The sequence below is a fragment of the Bos indicus genome, chromosome 28 (assembly GCF_029378745.1).
Source record: "Bos indicus isolate NIAB-ARS_2022 breed Sahiwal x Tharparkar chromosome 28, NIAB-ARS_B.indTharparkar_mat_pri_1.0, whole genome shotgun sequence".
Classification (NCBI taxonomy): Eukaryota; Metazoa; Chordata; class Mammalia; order Artiodactyla; family Bovidae; genus Bos; species Bos indicus.
The window spans coordinates 24,237,441-24,255,135 of NC_091787.1; the positions used below are offsets into that span (position 1 = coordinate 24,237,441).

Here is a 17,695-nt window from a genome sequence, read left to right on the forward strand (position 1 = left end):
AGTATGTGATTAGATATCAGAAAACCCTGAAGGAGGAGAAAAGAATACGGAGAAAGATTAATCCTTCCAGATAATAAAACATGTTCAGCTCAGTTCAGTTCAGTTCAGTCGCTCAGTCGTGTCCAACTCTTTGCAACCCCATGAATTGCAGCATGCCAGGCCTCCCTGTCCATCACCGACTCCCGGAGTTCATTCAAACTCACGTCCATTGAGTCAGTGATGCCATCCAGCCATCTCATCCTCTGTCGGCCCCTTCTCCTCCTGCCCCCAATCCCTCCCAGCATCAGAGTCTTTTCCAATGAGTCAACTCTTCGAAGGAGGTGGCCAAAGTACTGGAGTTTCAGCTTTAGCATCATTCCTTCCAAAGAAATCCCAGGGCTGACCTCCTTCAGAATGGACTGGTTGGATCTCCTTGCAGTCCAAGGGACTCTCAAGAGTCTTCTCCAACACCACAGTTCAAAAGCATCTTAAAGTAAGGATTGCATCAGCAAGGTAGCAGGATACAAGCTTAATATACTAAACTCAGTTGCATTTTTTTACACTAATAATGGAAAAATAATCCTTTTAATATCACATCAAAAAAATAAAATACCTAGGAATAAACTTAAAGGAGGTAAAAGACCCATAAGCTGAAAACTGTAAAATGCTGATAAGGGAAATTTAAGAAAATTCAACGACATGGAAAGATATTCCATGCACCTGGATTGGAAGAATTAATATTGCTAAATTGGTCATACTGCCCAAAACAATCTACACATTTAATGCAATTCCTATCAAACTAACAATGACATTTTTCACGGAGCTAGAACAAATAATCCTACAATATAGGGCTTCCCTAGTGGCTCAGTAGTAAAGAATCCACTTGCCAATGCAAGAGACATAGGTTCAATCCCTGATCCAGGAAGATCCTACAGGCCATGGAACAATTAAGCCAGGGTGCCACAATAGAACCTACTATGCCTGTGTTCTAGAGCCCAGGAGCTGCAACTACTGAGCCCATGTGCCACAAATACTGGAGCCTGTGTGCCCTAGAGCCCATGCTCTGCAACAAGAGAAGCCACTGCAATGAGAAGTCTATATACCACAACTAGAGAAAGCCCATGCCCAGCAATAAAGACCCAGCATAGCCATAAATAAAAATAAATAAATAAAATGATTTTTAAAAATCAAAATTATTCCCCCCCCACAAAGTTCTACAATATATATAGAATCACAAAAGACCCAGAATTGCCAAAGCAATCCTGAGGAAAAAGAACAAAGCTGGAGGTATAACCAGACTTCAGACTATACTACAAAGCTACAGTAATCAAAACGGTGTGGTACTGGCACAAAAACAGACTTGCAGATCAATGAACTAGAATAGAGAGCCTAGAAATAAACCCATGCACCTACAGTCAATTACTATACTACAGAGGAGGCAAGAATATACAATGGGAAAAAAAAGTGTTGGGTGTAAGGAAAGCTGGACAGCTATATATAAATCAATGAAATTAGAAAACTCACACCACATACAAAAACAAACTCAAAATGGTTTAAAGACCTAAATATAGGAAATGACACCATAAAACTCCTAAACAAGAACATAGGGAAAAACATTCTCAGACATAAATTATAGTAATATTTTCTTAGATTCACCTCCCAAAGCAAACAGAAATAAAAGCAAAAACAAACAAATGGGGCCTAATCAAACTTCAAAGTTTTTGCACAGCAAAGAAAATCATCAGTAAAACAAAAAGACAATGTATGAAATGGGAGGAAATACTTGCAAACAATGTGACCAACAAGGAGTTAATATCCAAAATACACAAAGAGCTCATACAACTCAAAATTGAGGGGAAAAAAAAAAGTAAATGCCTCAATCAACAAATGGGCAGAAGACCTAAGTAGATACTTTTCCAAAAACACAGATAGCCAACAGGCACATGGAAAGATGCTTAACATTGTTAATTACTAAAGAAATATAAATCAAAAACACAATGATGTGTCACCTCACACCAGTCAGAATGGCCACCATTGAAAAATCTACAAATAAATGCTGGTGTGGAAAAAAGAGAACCTTCCCACACTGTTGGTGGGAACGTTAAATATCAGTGCAGCCACTATGGAAAACAGTAGAGAAGTTCCTCAAAAAAATGGAACTAGAGCTATTATATGATCCAATGATCACAGTTCTGGATATATATCAAGAAAAAATTGAAAACTCTAATTTGAAAACACACAAGCACCCCAATGTTCATGGCAGCATTATAATAACCAAGACATGGAAATAATCCAAGTGGCCACCAACAAATGCTTGCCACATCTAGAGAAAGTTCACATGCAGCAATGAAGACCCAGTGCAACCAAAAATAAATTAATTAATTTTAAAAAATAATAATAATACAAATGAATTCATATATAAAGACAGAAACAAACTCATAGACATAGAACACAAACATAGTTACCAAAAGGAACAGGGAGGGAGAGAGGATCAAACGAGTATGTGATTAACAGATACAAACTCCAATAAATAAAATAAAAAGCAACAAGGATTTACTATTTAGCACAGTAAATTATTTTCAATATCTTATAATAATCTATAATGGAATATAAACTGAAAAAGAACTGAATCATTTTGCTACATGCCTGAAACCAACACAATATTTTAAGTCCTCCTGAATGAAAAAAAAATTTTTTTAGAATAAATAAAGAAGAAAAGAAAAGGTGGGGAAAGTAGAGATTACAGAAAAATTAGATAAAAACATTACCACAAAAACTTATGGTTACCAAGGGGAAAGGGAAAGTGGGATAAATCAAGAGCTTGGGATTAACATATACAAACTACTATATATAAAACAGAAAACCAACAAGAACCTACTGTATAGAATACGGAACTCTACTCAGTATTCTGTGATAACCTATATGACAAAAGAATCTGAAAAAGAATGAATATATATATATATATATATATATACACGCACACATGACTGAGCAACTTCCCTTTCACTTTTCACTTTCATGCATTGGAGAAGGAAATGGCAACCCACTGCAATGTTCTTGCCTGGAGAATCCCAGGGACGGGGGAGCCTGGTGGGCTGCCCTCTCTGGAGTCACACAGAGTCGGACACGACTGAAGCAACTTAGCAGCAGCAGCAGCATACATAATATATTAAAAAAACTATATTAAAAAACTTTGCTGTACACCTGAAACTAACACAACATTGTAAATCAACTATACTCAATGTAAAATAAATTTTTTTTTAAAGAATATTGCCACAACAGGAGAAAGAGTGAAACACAGACTCTAATATAAATTTATCTTATGATAAAGATTTTAAATTAGCAGGAAAGAGTGACTCTTACATAAATCATATTAGATCAACTAAATAAACATTTAGAAGAAAAATTAAAATTCAGCTGATTCCAAGACTCATTTCTTTGCTCAAAATCAATTCCAGATATAGCAAAAGTTATAAATTCTGAAAGACAGTATGAGCGAATTTATATATAATACAGTTATGTATAGTAATTGAAGTAGAAAATCCTTTCTAACCAAACACAAAATTCAGAAGCCATAAAGGAAAAGGTTTTAAAAACTGAACACAAAAATATTTTATTTTATGTATGATTTTAAAATAAAAGTAAAATAAACAAAAAATTGGAGGAAAATACTTGCAACACATTAAGCAAACAAAAAAATTATAATTTTCTTAATTTACTATGGGGCAATTAAAAAAAAAATAAGTACTGGATCTTCTTGCCAGAGCAATCACACACACAAAAAAAAATAAAACGCGTCAGATTTGGAAACGAAGAAGTAAAACTGTCACTATTTGAAAATGACATAATTTTATATATAGAAAATATTAAAGACTCTACTGAAAAGCTGAAAAAATTCATTCTAATCAATGAATTTCATAAAGTTGCAGGATACAAAATTAACATACAAAAATCAGTAGCATTCCTATACACTAACAATGAATTATCTGAAAAAGAATAAAAGAAAACAATTCCATTTAAAATAGCATGAAAAACAGTAAAATACTTGGGAATAAACTTAAGCAAGAAGGTGAAAGATCTTTACTCTGAAAACATTGATGAAAAAATTTAAGAAGACAAAAATAGATGGAAAAGTATCCATTGTTCATGGATTACAAGAATTATTATTGTTGAAACGTCAGTCTCTAGACTGACCAAAAACCACCTATAGATTCAACGCAATTTCTATCAGGATTTCAATGACATTTTTTCAGAAGTAGAAAGAACTTCTGAAGTTTATATAGGACCACAGAAGACCCAGAATAGCCAAAGTCATCCTGAGAAAAAACAACAAAGTGAGAGGCATCTTACTTCCTGATTTCAAGTTTACCATACAGCTATAGCAATCAAAACAGTATGATACTGGCACAAAAATGACAAATAGACCAGTGGAACAGAATAGAGAGCCCAGAAGTAAACCTAAGTATAAAGTCAACTAATATTTGACAACGGAGCCAAGAATACTCAATGGATAAGAGTCTCTTCAATAAATGGTGTTAGAAAAATTGGATATTCACGTGTAAAAGAATAAAACTAGACCCCTACCTTACACCACTCACAAAAATTAACCTAAAGTAGATTAAAGACTTAAATGTAAGGACTAACACCATAAAACTTCTAGAAGAAACCATATGCAGTAAGCATGGCATACTTTTGACACAGGTCTCAGTAGTATTTTTGTTTGTTGGTTTCCTCAGGCAATGGAAACAAAAGCCAAAATAAACAATTGGGAATACATCAAACTAAAAAGCTTCTGCACAGCAAAATAAACAATCAACAAAGTGAAAAGAAAACCTACAGAATAGGGAAAAATACCTGCAAATCATATATTCAGTAAGGGATTAATATCCAAAATAAAGAAAGAACTTATTCAATTCAATAGCAAAAAAAAAAAAAACCAACAACTAAGGGTGGGTAAAAGATTGGAAATACACATTTTTCTAAAGACTATAAACAAATGGTCCACAGGTACATTGAAAGATGCTCAACATCAATCCCTAACGTCATTAGGGAAATGCAAATCAAAATTGCAATGAGATGTCACCTCATACCATAGAATGGCCATAATCAAAAAGACAACAGATAACATGCAAGGATGTGGAGAAAAGGGAACCCTTGTGTACTATCTCGGTGAGATTGTAAACTGGTGCAGCCACTGTGGAAAACAGTATGGCGGTTCCTCAAAAATTATCAATAGAACTACTATACAATCCAGCAATTCTACTTCTGGGAATATATTCAAAAGAAACAAAGCACTAACTCAAAAAGATATCTGCACCCCCATATTCATAGCAGTATTATTTATAATAGCTTGGACACGGAAACAACTTTAGTGTCCACTGATTGATGCATAAAGAAGTTGTGGTAATATACACTGTATAAAGAAATATTATTCTGCCATTAAAAAATGAGGAAATCCTGCCATTTATACCAACATGAATGGAACTTGAGGGCATTATGGTTGGTAAAATAAGACAGACAGAGGAAAGAAAAATATTGTATAATCTCATTTGTATGCGGAATCTTTTAAAAAAAGTCATACAAAAAGAGATCATATTTGTGCTTACCAGAGATGGGGCATTGTGGTTGGGGGAAGGAGAACTGGAGGAAAGTAACAAATTTTGGTGAAAAAGGAACAAATTTCCAGTTTTAAAATAAATAAGCCCTTGGGATGTAATGTACAACATGATTATAGTTAACACTGCTGTATGACATTCATGAAAGTTATCAAGAGAGTAAACCCTAAGAGTTTACTAAACTAAAAAAACTTTAGTTTCTTTTTTTCCTTTTCTTTTTATTGTGTCTATATGAAACGATGTATGCAAACTAAACTTATCACAGTAATCATTTTACAATACAGGTGATCCTTGAACAGCACAGGAATTAGGAACACTGACCCTCCTAACGGTCAAAACTCCACATATAGTTTAGAGTTACTATTCACATCCACAGTTCTTCCATATCTTCAGTTCTACATCTGAAGATTCAACCAACCACAGATAATGTAATATAATATTATTTACTATTGAAAAAAAATTTGCTTATAAGTGGATCTGTGTCATTCAATTCATGTTGTTCAAGGGTCAACTATACATGTAAAACAAACCATTATGCTGGACTTTTTAAACATACAGTGATGTATAACAATTATATCTCAATAAAACTGGAAAAGAAAAGAAGAGCAAAAAATATGGAAAGGCAATTTGTATAAAAAAGAAATACAATGGGCTAATATTTAGAAATTGCTCAACCATACTTACTATTAATCAAATACAAATCAAAAGAACAAGATATAATTTTTACCTATCACTAAAAGATCATTATCAACAGTGGTGAGAGTTAGGGACATAAGCTTTCAACATATGCTGTTTGTGGGGGTAAAAATTGATATGAACTTCTTGAAGAAAAATATGATAACAGCTCTCAAATTTTAAATTATGAATACTCTATACTCTTTAACCTTCAGTTGATATTTCCAATTAAAGGTAATACTTATTAAATTGTAAAATGAACATTCCTTTTGACTCAGCAATTCTATGTAATGAATTTATCCTAAAGATATATTCATAAAATTACATCAAGATATGTTGAACAGGGATATTCATTATGGCATCAGATCAGATCAGATCAGATCAGTCGCTCAGTCGTGTCTGACTCTTTGCAGCCCCATGAATCACAGCACGCCAGGCCTCCCTGTCCATCACCAACTCCCAGAGTTCACCCAGACTCACGTCCATCGAGTTGGTGATGCCATCCAGCCATCTCATCCTCTGTCATCCCCTTCTCCTCCTGCCCCCAATCCCTCCCAGGATCAGAGTCTTTTTCAATGAGTCAACTCTTCGCATGAGGTAGCCAAAATACTGGAGTTTCAGCTTGAGCATCATTCCTTCCAAAGAAATCCCAGGGCTGATCTCCTTCAGAATGGACTGGTTGGATCTCCTTGCAGTCCAAGGGACTCTCAAGAGTCTTCTCCAACACCACAATTCAAAAGCATCAATTCTTCGGCGCCTTCTTCACAGTCCAACTCTCACATCCATACATGACCACTGGAAAAACCATAGCCTTGACTAGACAAACCTTTGTTGGCAAAGTAATGTCTCTGCTTTTGAATATGCTATCTAGGTTGGTCATAACTTTCCTTCCAAGGAGTAAGCGTCTTTTAATTTCATGGCTGCAGTCACCATCTGCACTGATTTTGGAGCCCAAAAAATAAAGTCTGACACTGTTTCCACTGTTTCCCCATCTATTTCCCATGAAGTCATGGGACCGGATGCCATGATCTTTGTTTTCTGAATGTTGAGCTTTAAGCCAACTTTTTCACTCTCCACTTTCACCTTCATCAAGAGGCTTTTTAGTTCCTCTTCACTTTCTGCCAGAAGGGTGGTGTCATCTGCATATCTGAGGTGATTGATATTTCTCCCAGCAATCTTGATTCCAGCTTGTGTTTCTTCCAGTCCAGCGTTTCTCATGATGTACTCTGCATATAAGTTAAATAAACATGGTGACAATATACAGCCTTGATGTACTCCTTTTCCTATTTGGAACCAGTCTGTTGTTCCATGTCCAGTTCTAACTGTTGCTTCCTGACCTGCATATAAATTTCTCAAGAGGCAGATCAGGTGGTCTGGTATTCCCATCTCTTTCAGGATTTTCCACAGTTTATTGTGATCCACACAGTCAAAGGCTTTGGCATAGTCAATAAAGCAGAAATAGATGTTTTTCTGGAACTCTCTTGCTTTTTCAATGATCCAGCGGATGTTGGCAATTTGATCTCTGGTTCCTCTGCCTTTTCTAAAACCAGCTTGAACATCAGGAAGTTCACAGTTCACATATTGCTGAAGCCTAGCTTGGAGAATTTTAAGCATTATGGAGAATTTAAGCATTTAAGAATTTAAGCATATTGGAGAATTTAAGCATTATATAAAAGAAATAAGCATTTAATCATTATGGCATAGCAATGTAAAAAAATATATATGAAAAACAATAAACATATTCATCAATATAGAATGAGCTAAATATATTATGCTACATCCATATGAAACTGTACAACTCAGATGGAACTTGAACCACGTGCCAGGACTCTAACCCAACCTAAATCCAAATAAGGACTTGAACCCACAGTCTTTAACTAAAACTATATATCTGGTCTCAGTATATAAGGAAGTTCAGGTTTGGGACTCCCCTGATGGGCCAGTGGTTAAGGATCCTCCTTCTAGTGAAATAAAGATTAGTCTGTGCACCCAACAAGAAGCCCTGATGAGGCAACAAAGACTCAGTGCAGCCAAAAGTTTGTTAAATAAAATAAATTTAAAAATGAAGCTCATATTCTTTACGTCTCATTGCAGAAAGAATTCAGTAAGAGACAAAATGATAAGTAAGAAGTGAATTTATTTAGAGATGCATGTTCCATAGACAGAATGCAGTCCATCTCAAAAGGCAAGAATGGCTTTGGGAGAAATAACTCCACAGACAGAGTGTGGGCCATCTCAGAAGCCGAGAGGCCCCAAAATATGGGGTAGTTAGCTTTTATGGGTTGGGTAATCTCATAGGCTAATGAGTCAGTGAATTATTTCAACTATAATATTCAGGGAAAGAGTGGGGATTTCCAGGAACTGGGCCACCATTCACTTTTTTACTTTTATGGTGAGCCTCAGAACTGTCATAGTGTTTGTGGGTGTGTCATTTAGCATGCTAATGTATGACAATGAGCATATAATGAAGTTCAAGGTCCACTGGAAACCAAATCTTCCACTATCTTGGACTAGTTGGTTTTTAACCAATTCATGTCGTGTCCCATGGCTATGTCATTCTTTTAAAGGTTGTGACTTGCCCCCTTCTCTCCTGTTTCACATATAGTAGTAAAACACTACGAAGAAATTGAAAAAAAATGAGGTAGGTCTACATGAATTGCTATGCATATATCTCAACCAAATGTAACTATCCTAATTTAGGGAAAGCAGGGGGGACACAAGATGCAGATAACTACGTATAGCATAAAGCCTTTATTTCTTGACCTAAATCAGGGTTCTGTAAGTTAGCAAGAGCAGAATACATGGATATTGCATAGGCAACCAAAAATGCATATCATTGATTATTTGATTCTTAAAACTAGGATTCCTTTGTTAACCTATATTGGAAAGGGAACTGCTGATTCTAACAGAAAAGCTAATTAATCCTGCAAATTTCCATGGAAACGTAATCTATGAGCTCCAGCCCTGGACTAAGAAAGACCCTGGTACTTCTGGAGAACCACAGAGAGGTAGGTTTTATTTCTCACTCTCCCTTCATCTTCATCCCTATCCATAAAAACACAAACACTAGAAAGGAAACACCACAAGGGCAGGGCTTTAATTTGGTTCACTAGTATCTATCCCCAGCACTAAGAGTATTATCTGGTTCACAAGTCATCTAGAAAGAGCAAATAATTCCAAGGCCAATGTTGGAATAGAGCCAAAGTAGCCCTTTGAGGAATCCTGCTTCTCCGTTATTCTGTTTTCTCAATGAGCTAACCCAAGGCCTCTTTGCATTGATACTACCTCCAGAAGATTCATCAGCTGAGACCTGGTAATTCATTCATTATCTAGTTAATCATACTAGATATTATTCATTCTAGTTATTCATTTATAATCTCGTTATTCATGTATTATCTAGTACAACTCCAACCCAATTCTCTATTCCATATGCATATAAACAAAGAAGATAAATGCTTGTATAGGCTCCTTTCATGAACCAGTTTCATGACTGAGAACTGCTGATCAAGTTTTGAATGGTGCTAATATAAAATATGGGCTAAAGTCTTCAAGTTCCAATACTTAAAGGTTTTTGTACTAAACATTGCCTTCTCCATCAAATGTTTTTCACCATTAATGGAGGGACCTGAAGCAGCACAAGCATGCCAGTTAGGATAATGAAAAGCAGGAAAAAGAAGCAAGGGAGTTGGGGCGGGGGGGGGGGGTGGGGTCCCAAATAAATTTGACCTAACTTACTATTTGCACATAGGAATTTAGTCACTTCTCAGACCCTGGAAGTTAGTGATTAAATTGGTAGCAGATTACTGGCTGTGTACCAGACAGCAATAATATAGTTAAAAATAGTAATTAAGCATGTGAAAATCAGGTGCAACAGCTAACAGTCATGTTCATTTTCAAAAATTCTATAGTCTCAATTATCTGTCACTTTCCATTAGGTTTGCAATTTGGCAAAACTCTGGACTTCCACCCAAAGTTCCACAATATCATGTCACTTAAAATCCAGTATCGAAACAAGATTTAGAAAATCATTCTTTTTGAGTCTCTAGAGTAACATTCCCATGAGCCAATGATCCATAAATAAACACTATTTTTAAGTCTTCATTACGAAGCACATAGTTTCTCTTCAGGCAAGATTGGGCTGCCAACTTCTCTACTTAAGTCTTAATCCCTCCTATATCAAAGAAAAAATAGAAACATGCTAGCAGAAGTTCAGAGTGAACAAAGAATGGAACTCCCATCCCTCCATAGCTATGATTTTTCTCTAAATACCACTGAAAAAATAAAATTCTACAATTAAAACAAGGTGATGCAGGCAAAATATATTCTTTAAATATTCACAACCCTATACCTTACCTCCCACCAAATACTGATACCTCTACTCTCTCCATTTTGACTTCTCTGTACCAGCCACTACCTCTGAAAATCAAATCGTTTTATTTATTAGCAATTTCTTGGCTTTTTACTTCAATATATTCTATTTATATAACCATAATTCCCAAATTCAACACCAATAACAGAATTAAAATTTCATATCTTCCCTAATTCCCACCCTACTCATGCCATACTCCATTCTCATGTTTCCATAAGCAGAAAATCTGAAAACTGAAACTCTGTTTTAACATGCACCTTCTATACTTTTTCTTTACACTTTGCTGCCTAGATTTCCTCCAAATAATTCTAATTTCCACAGACTTCTATTATAAAATATTTGTTCTTCCTAATTCTATTTCTTTGTCACAGATCATAAAATTCATATAAATATGAACAACATATAGATAATCCTCTACAAAAGTTATTTATAAATTCTGTTGTTTTAAAGTCCAAAATAATGTAAGTAGTCAATAATACTGTCTATTGGTTTCGGGCAGAGATGAAGAATTTTCAACATGTAGCTTTGTTGATACCTGTGAAAGTCCATAAGGAGAAATTTTGTAACTAGAGAAGATCCTTCCAAATACTAAATATATTGCTATCTCTGTGCCTAATAACTATGTTTTGCATCTCACAGACACTCAATAAATATTTCATTTGGTAGATAAAGAATTATACAAAACCTTAAAAGAAAACCAGTAAAAGCCATCTTCTTAAAAAATCACAATCTTTGTCTTCAACTCTAATTTTCCCTAATCTGACAAGTCTACACTTAAAAACAGAGCTTAGGGAAATTACCTTTAAAATAAATAAATACACAAACACACACACCATAGCACCTAGATGTTCAACAATGATTAATAAAATTATATCTATTCACTTGGAAGAATGTTAGCAATCTAAAATAACATCTATGTAGACTAGGTAATATTATATGGAAAATGTTTTGGTAAAGGTTAAATGAAAAGCAAGGTTCCAAATTTTATCCACAGTATTACTGCAATTCATTTTAAAGTTGTGCAGAGAAAAAAGACTAAAAGAAAATGTATCAATGAGATTACAGATAATTTTGTCTGTGCTTTTAAAATCCCTACAATGAACTCATATCACTTTTATAATGAAAATAAAAATAAATTTTACTATAACAATCCAAAATATTTCACTCAGTTAAGAAGAGAGACACAGACTGTGTATAGGACACAACAAATGGAAATAGTTGTATATAGGCTGTTGGCCAGAGAAGGCAATGGCACCCCACTCCAGTACTCTTGCCTGGATCCCATGGATGGAGGAGCCTGGTAGGCTGCAGTCCATGGGGTCGCTAAGAGTCAGACACGACTGAGCGACTTCACTTTCACTTTTCACTTTTCATGCATTGGAGAAGAAAATGGCAACCCACTCCAGTGTTCTTGCCTGGAGAATCCCAGGGATAGGGGAGCCTGTTGGGCTGCCGTCTATGGGGTCGCACAGAGTCGGACACGACTGAAGTGACTTAGCAGCAGCAGCATGCTGTTGGTATTTTGGGCTTCTCCATTTAACAAATTGTCCTATGCCACTACTAAGGTAATTTTTTTATGGTGGATAACAAAATTTTAATAGTTCATCCAAATATGCCATTTGAATTTGACTACTGATAATCTCTATCTCCAAACCACAATTGTTCTCAGTATGTTGACATTTTAGTCTGTCTAAAAAAACCTAGCCATAAACCCAGGACCAAGGCTAATTTGAAATCCTGTTTTTCCCACGTGTGTGTTTTAAGCAAATCATTGGATCTCTTACATCATCAGATATGTTGCAACTGTCTTAGTGGTGCGTATCCATGACTCAAAACATGTACAGTTAATGAACTTCCTGATGCCTAACCTAAATTTCTTCTTGTTTCCGTTTGTACTTCTCTCCAGTTCTGTTTTCAGTGCAACTGAGAGCAATTGCTTGCAGTCACCCAGCCACTGTCAGATAATGACCTTCTCTTTACATGACTGATGACTATTTCCCATATTCATCTCATCCAGTGTGATTTTCATTTGATTATAAATGGCAGTAAAGATAGCACTGAGAGATTCCTCAATTTCCTAATATAATTGACATTTATAAAACAAGTATATAAGGCAAATATTAAATTCAAAAAGTAAGGCTTTTGCCACTATCTCATTTTAAAAATCTCCCATTACTGTGAACAAGTTTTGGGTTGAAAGTAAAATCCCTTCAAATATTTTGCCCCAACCCCATGCCAAGGCACATGCATCCAGTCCATATCTTATCTTTTCCTGCACTGGATCCCAATCGGCTTTTTATAGCCAGAAACTCTCTGAATGCAAAGCACGACCTTGGCTACTAGCTTCCCCTGGCACTAGTTTGAAAGTTATTTATAACTTTAAACTTCGCATGAAAGCCTATATTTCTCAACATGACTAGTCAAAACATTCCCGTTTTATATAGTAATGTAATGTTCTTTAATTCAGAAAGAAACCCCACACTTTAAACCTACAATATGTAACTAAGGCAGAGCAATTTCAACGCAGAAACAAGAATGCACTGAAGTCCAGCTCCTCTTTTTACAACTTGACTCTTACCTTTCTGTTGCTTCCTATAGAGTAAATGTGTTTAAAATTCGGCTCTTGTAGGAAATTTTCCAAAAAGAGTTTGGGGGAGAAAAAAAATAAGACTCCTTGGTTAGTCACAGAGTTGCAGAGTACCAAACTGAGAGGCAGTGACAGTGGGGCAGTCACTTCAGCTGAGCGTCATTCACCCAGGATGAGAAAGAAGGGGGAGGTTACAAACCAGGGTGGGTGGTATCTAATCCTGAACTGCTAGTCACTGACCTCACTGACAACTTGTTACTGAAAATACTTTGTTGAAAAAGGCCAGACACATACTTTACCCAGAGATCTACAAACATAGCTGTCAGGAAGCTCTAAATACGTAGGATCTGCATTTCTCTAGTACCTTTCTAAAACAAGGACCTCTCACATCTAATTAAAGCTGAATGCTGCAATTATCGAGAGTGAAAAATGATAAAGCAGGGATAATAGGAAAGTCCAGGAAATTCACACATCAAAAACCAATTATGTAAAATTCACTGTCTTCAGTACCGTAGAATTCTATGTCACATCTGAGATAGTTTTTCCTCTGAAATCTTACCAAGCATCATGCTCTGTGCTTCTAGGGTTAGACCCATGTAATTATTAGTAAAGAATGTAAGTGAAGACTTACCTAAAGCTCCATAGGTGAAACCATTATTAAAATCACCAAAAAAAAAAAACCTCTTTTCCAACAAAATTTCTTTTTCCTACAGCTATTCTTTTATATATTTCCTCTTTCCCTTTTTAATCTCCTCACTATCAACATCTTAACATTCACCAGAACAATCTTCCATACCTCTGCTTTATGCTTTATCACTTCATCTATTCCTTGACACCCCACGTGAACTTGTACCATATTCTTTTAGGCATTAACACTTTTGTGATATTCTTCCAAAGTCATAAAAGTAGTGACTGTAGTAGTAGGTGGTCACTACCCCTAAAATAGAACTATTCGTTTGAGTTTTGGCATTCCTGTTCTTAAAAGGCTGAATTCAAAAATTTTTTTTATTAAGGTTTCTTTTTTTTTTTTTTTTTTTTACAATATTGTATTGGTTTTGCCATACATCAACATGAATCCACCACGGGCATTTATTTATTAGCTCTATAGGCACTCTTAGAACAAATATTAGGGAGCTAAGAGGAAAAGGCAAGGTCTGCAAATTGTCAGAATCAATTATGAAAGAGGTCTCATTTATATGATTTCTAGGAAAATCTGTGAAATAACTATTTTTATGTAGCTTCCTTTAAAATGTGCATACACTTGACATTACATTTCTCTAACGATTCTTAGTTGCTAACATACTGTCTTCCCCAGATTTTTTTTTAAGCAGCTTTTTCCCCCTGGAGAATCTAGGAGCAGCCTCTTTTCACAGTGAAAACAAAGGGTAAGTTTTATGTCTCTCAATCCATCTTTTCTTGAATAAAGAAATCACTTTTCACTTGCAAAATAGAAGTTTTTGTTTTAGAGCTTTAATAATGAATGTTTTCTAAACACAGACTGTTGAATTGAGCCCAAGATTAGATACCCAAATTCTCTTATAAGCCAGCCTGCTCCTACTTTAAAGCCACAGATAAGTTACGTACCTGCTCTGTACCTCTCCTTTCCATCTGCAAAATAGAGATGAAAACCCCTATTCTTTCTATCTACTTTTCAGGGGATATGTGATTTTACATGGATCAAATCTGAAGTGCTTCAAATTACAATGAGCTCCTCAGAGAGGCAATACAGATGCAATTATATTACTTGGTATAATAAAAGCAATTAAATAGTATAAATAGTGAAATATAATTTTAAAGAGCTCTATAAAGTTGTGTGTTTTTTTATTCCCTCTTAAAAATGTCTGCAGCCTCCAAGATAGGTTTCAGCTGAAGTATTTCCCACTATAGCCACAAGAGGTCCTCCTCCTAGCAATTCAAATCACATCAGATTTGATGAGCAGAGGCCCCACAGTCTATATTTATATCAGTTGGGTGACAGAAAATACAGATCACCTATGTCAGATTTCCATAGCAAACTATAGGGTAGCAAACAAAACCGGAAAAATCTGGCTTTCTCTGGGTGATCACTGAAGCATGCTGAACACTAAATAGTTCCTGTAAACTACACAGCCACTGCATTTTGTGCCCTGGCCCCCTTCCAGATTTTCACAGTAATTCCATCTTGTCACCTTGCCCAGTCTTGTTCAGTATTTATTATCCTTCCCTATTTACTTGTTTTCTTTCTTTATACTTTTAAAACTTCAAAATTTTGACTCACATTCTTCCTGCAAGCAAACAAAGGTTAAGGATAGGGGAGCTAGATAAAAAGGGAAAAAAGAATAAATCAGAGCCATCATAGAAATCCTTCTGAGGTAATCAAGGCTCTAGGCATCAGGGCTGGCCCCAGACAAACTCACTCAACCGCATGTACTGAGGAGCCCCTTGACGCAGAGCCCTGTGTTAGGGGCCAGTTAGATTAGAGGAACAGAAGGGAGGCCTCCAAAAAGAAAACACCTCAATCTCTATCAGCAGTCCCTCCTGGGAAATCAGCCTTTCAGGGTATAAGCAGTATTTTAATCAGAATGGAATACAGTTTCTTCTTTACATTAAAATCCCTTAAAAAATGGAAGTAGCTTTTGCATGAACCATGAGTCCATTTTATTCTATATATGACACCTTAAAATATTGGCTGTCAGATTGAGACCTAAAAATATGTAATTTTCTGAACAGCTATAACACTTTTTTTTTCCTAATTCCTGTTTTATTGACTAAGGAGAGGCACCTAGATGGAGTTTAAACACAAGATGGAAGTTGGAATGTCCCACCCAAAATCCTCTTTCTCATTCCAGCATTCCAAATAGCCTCTGTGTTGTTCACCTCACCTCGCCTCTGTCACACCTTTTTAAGATGATATTTGAAGTAAAGAATACTTTCAGTTTGTGATAATTAAAGATATTTTATTCCAAAAATATGTGATAAATAGTTCTGGGACTTTGTTGGGTGTTTTAGATGAATCTGCTCCTATTTCAACATTTGTATACTGTAGCAAAAAGATGTTTACCCCACTCTCTCTTTCTACCCACCTTGTTATTAGCTATTAACCAACTCTCCCGCCTCATTCACAAAAACAAGCCATCTTGGAAGACAGCCCCTACCTTCTCATCATCAAATCTACAGATCCACCCACTCGAGTCCTGCCTTCTCTCTTATTACAATTCAAGCTGTACTCTTGATCCTACCAAAGGTTAATCTCTCCTCTTCTGCTCTGGATCCCTTCTTCTCCTACCTTTGCTAGGACTCTGCTCTTTCATTGTTATCTCATGTACTTCATTATAATCCCTTCTCTACTTGTCTTGGCAGAAAGTCAGGCCACTATCTTTAATTTTAAAACATCGAACAAACATCAGCTTCACCTTACAGATCTCTCCAGCTGCTCCTCCCAAGTTCTCTGCTGCCTTCATCACAACACTTCCCCGAGTTGTTTGCCGTACCTGTGTTTTCCCTTCTCATTTATTCTACAGACCCATTCCATGTGTCACCTTCACTGCCATAAGGACCATTTTAAAGTCTATCCACAACCTCCATGTGGCCAAATCCATAAGTCACCTCAGGGATTACATTATCCAATCTGACCGTTTTAAAAATGAGATCTGTAATAGGATGCTGAGTGGAATTTTTCTTATTGCTCAGAATTGGCAACTAAGGCTCAAAATGAAAGAAAAAGAAGCCTTCTGTGTACACCACATGCTAAGGGATTTTCTGCACCTGAGGACAGACATCTCACTCTGGGGCTTACTGAAAATCAGTTAAGAAAAGCACTTTATGCTTCCCTCTCAGCCCCAATAGAGGAAAAGTTGGGGGACTTGAAAAATTAGAGGAATTAGGCCAACTATTTGTCTCCTCTAGAAGATATCAGAGCAGGAGAAGTGGTGGAAAAGTCAATCTTGCCCCTTCCTCCTTTCAGGTTCCTCAAGAGGATATCTGGTCAGTGCTGGAGGAAAGGGAGGAGATGAGATTTAAATTGGAAGGAGATGAAAGTTTCAAACTGGACTAAGCAGGCTTTAAAGCACTGAAAATGGCAGGAAAATTATGGAATCCACCAATGTGTCATTAAGGAATGAGAAAGGGAGGTGTAGCAGAGCAAAGTGAAATGCAAGAATTGAGCTAACTGATTCACTCAACAGTCACACCTTCACAGGCTAACAATTCTCAAACTTGTATCCCCAACCCAGACCTCTCTCATGAACCCAGAGGCATATATCCAACTGCTATTTCCATCTGGATAGCAAACATACATTTCAAACTCATTCTGTACCCAAAAAAGAGTTCTTGATTTTTCCTTTCAAACCTATCTCATTTATGGTGATTATAACAGAAATATCAAATCAATATGTTGTGCACCTGGAACTAACATAGCATTGTAGGTCAATTATATCTCAATTTTAAAATTATAATTAAAAAAAATTAAGGGATGGAGAGGTGTAAAAACCC

General features: G+C 36.0%; 1 protein-coding gene across 4 annotated transcripts in view; it reads right to left on the reverse strand.

Moving 5' to 3' along the window:
* CTNNA3 (catenin alpha 3) overlaps positions 1-17,695 on the reverse strand; it is a 1,976,430-nt gene that overhangs the window by 1,900,983 nt on the left and 57,752 nt on the right. The window contains exon 1 of one of the 4 annotated variants that reach the window (XM_019953896.2): positions 13,217-14,162. The exons of the other annotated variants lie outside the window; for them this stretch is intronic. The gene's annotated coding sequence lies outside the window, so the exon portion shown is untranslated. Of the gene's footprint in view, positions 1-13,216; positions 14,163-17,695 lie in introns of those variants that run through there. 4 annotated transcript variants of the gene reach the window in all.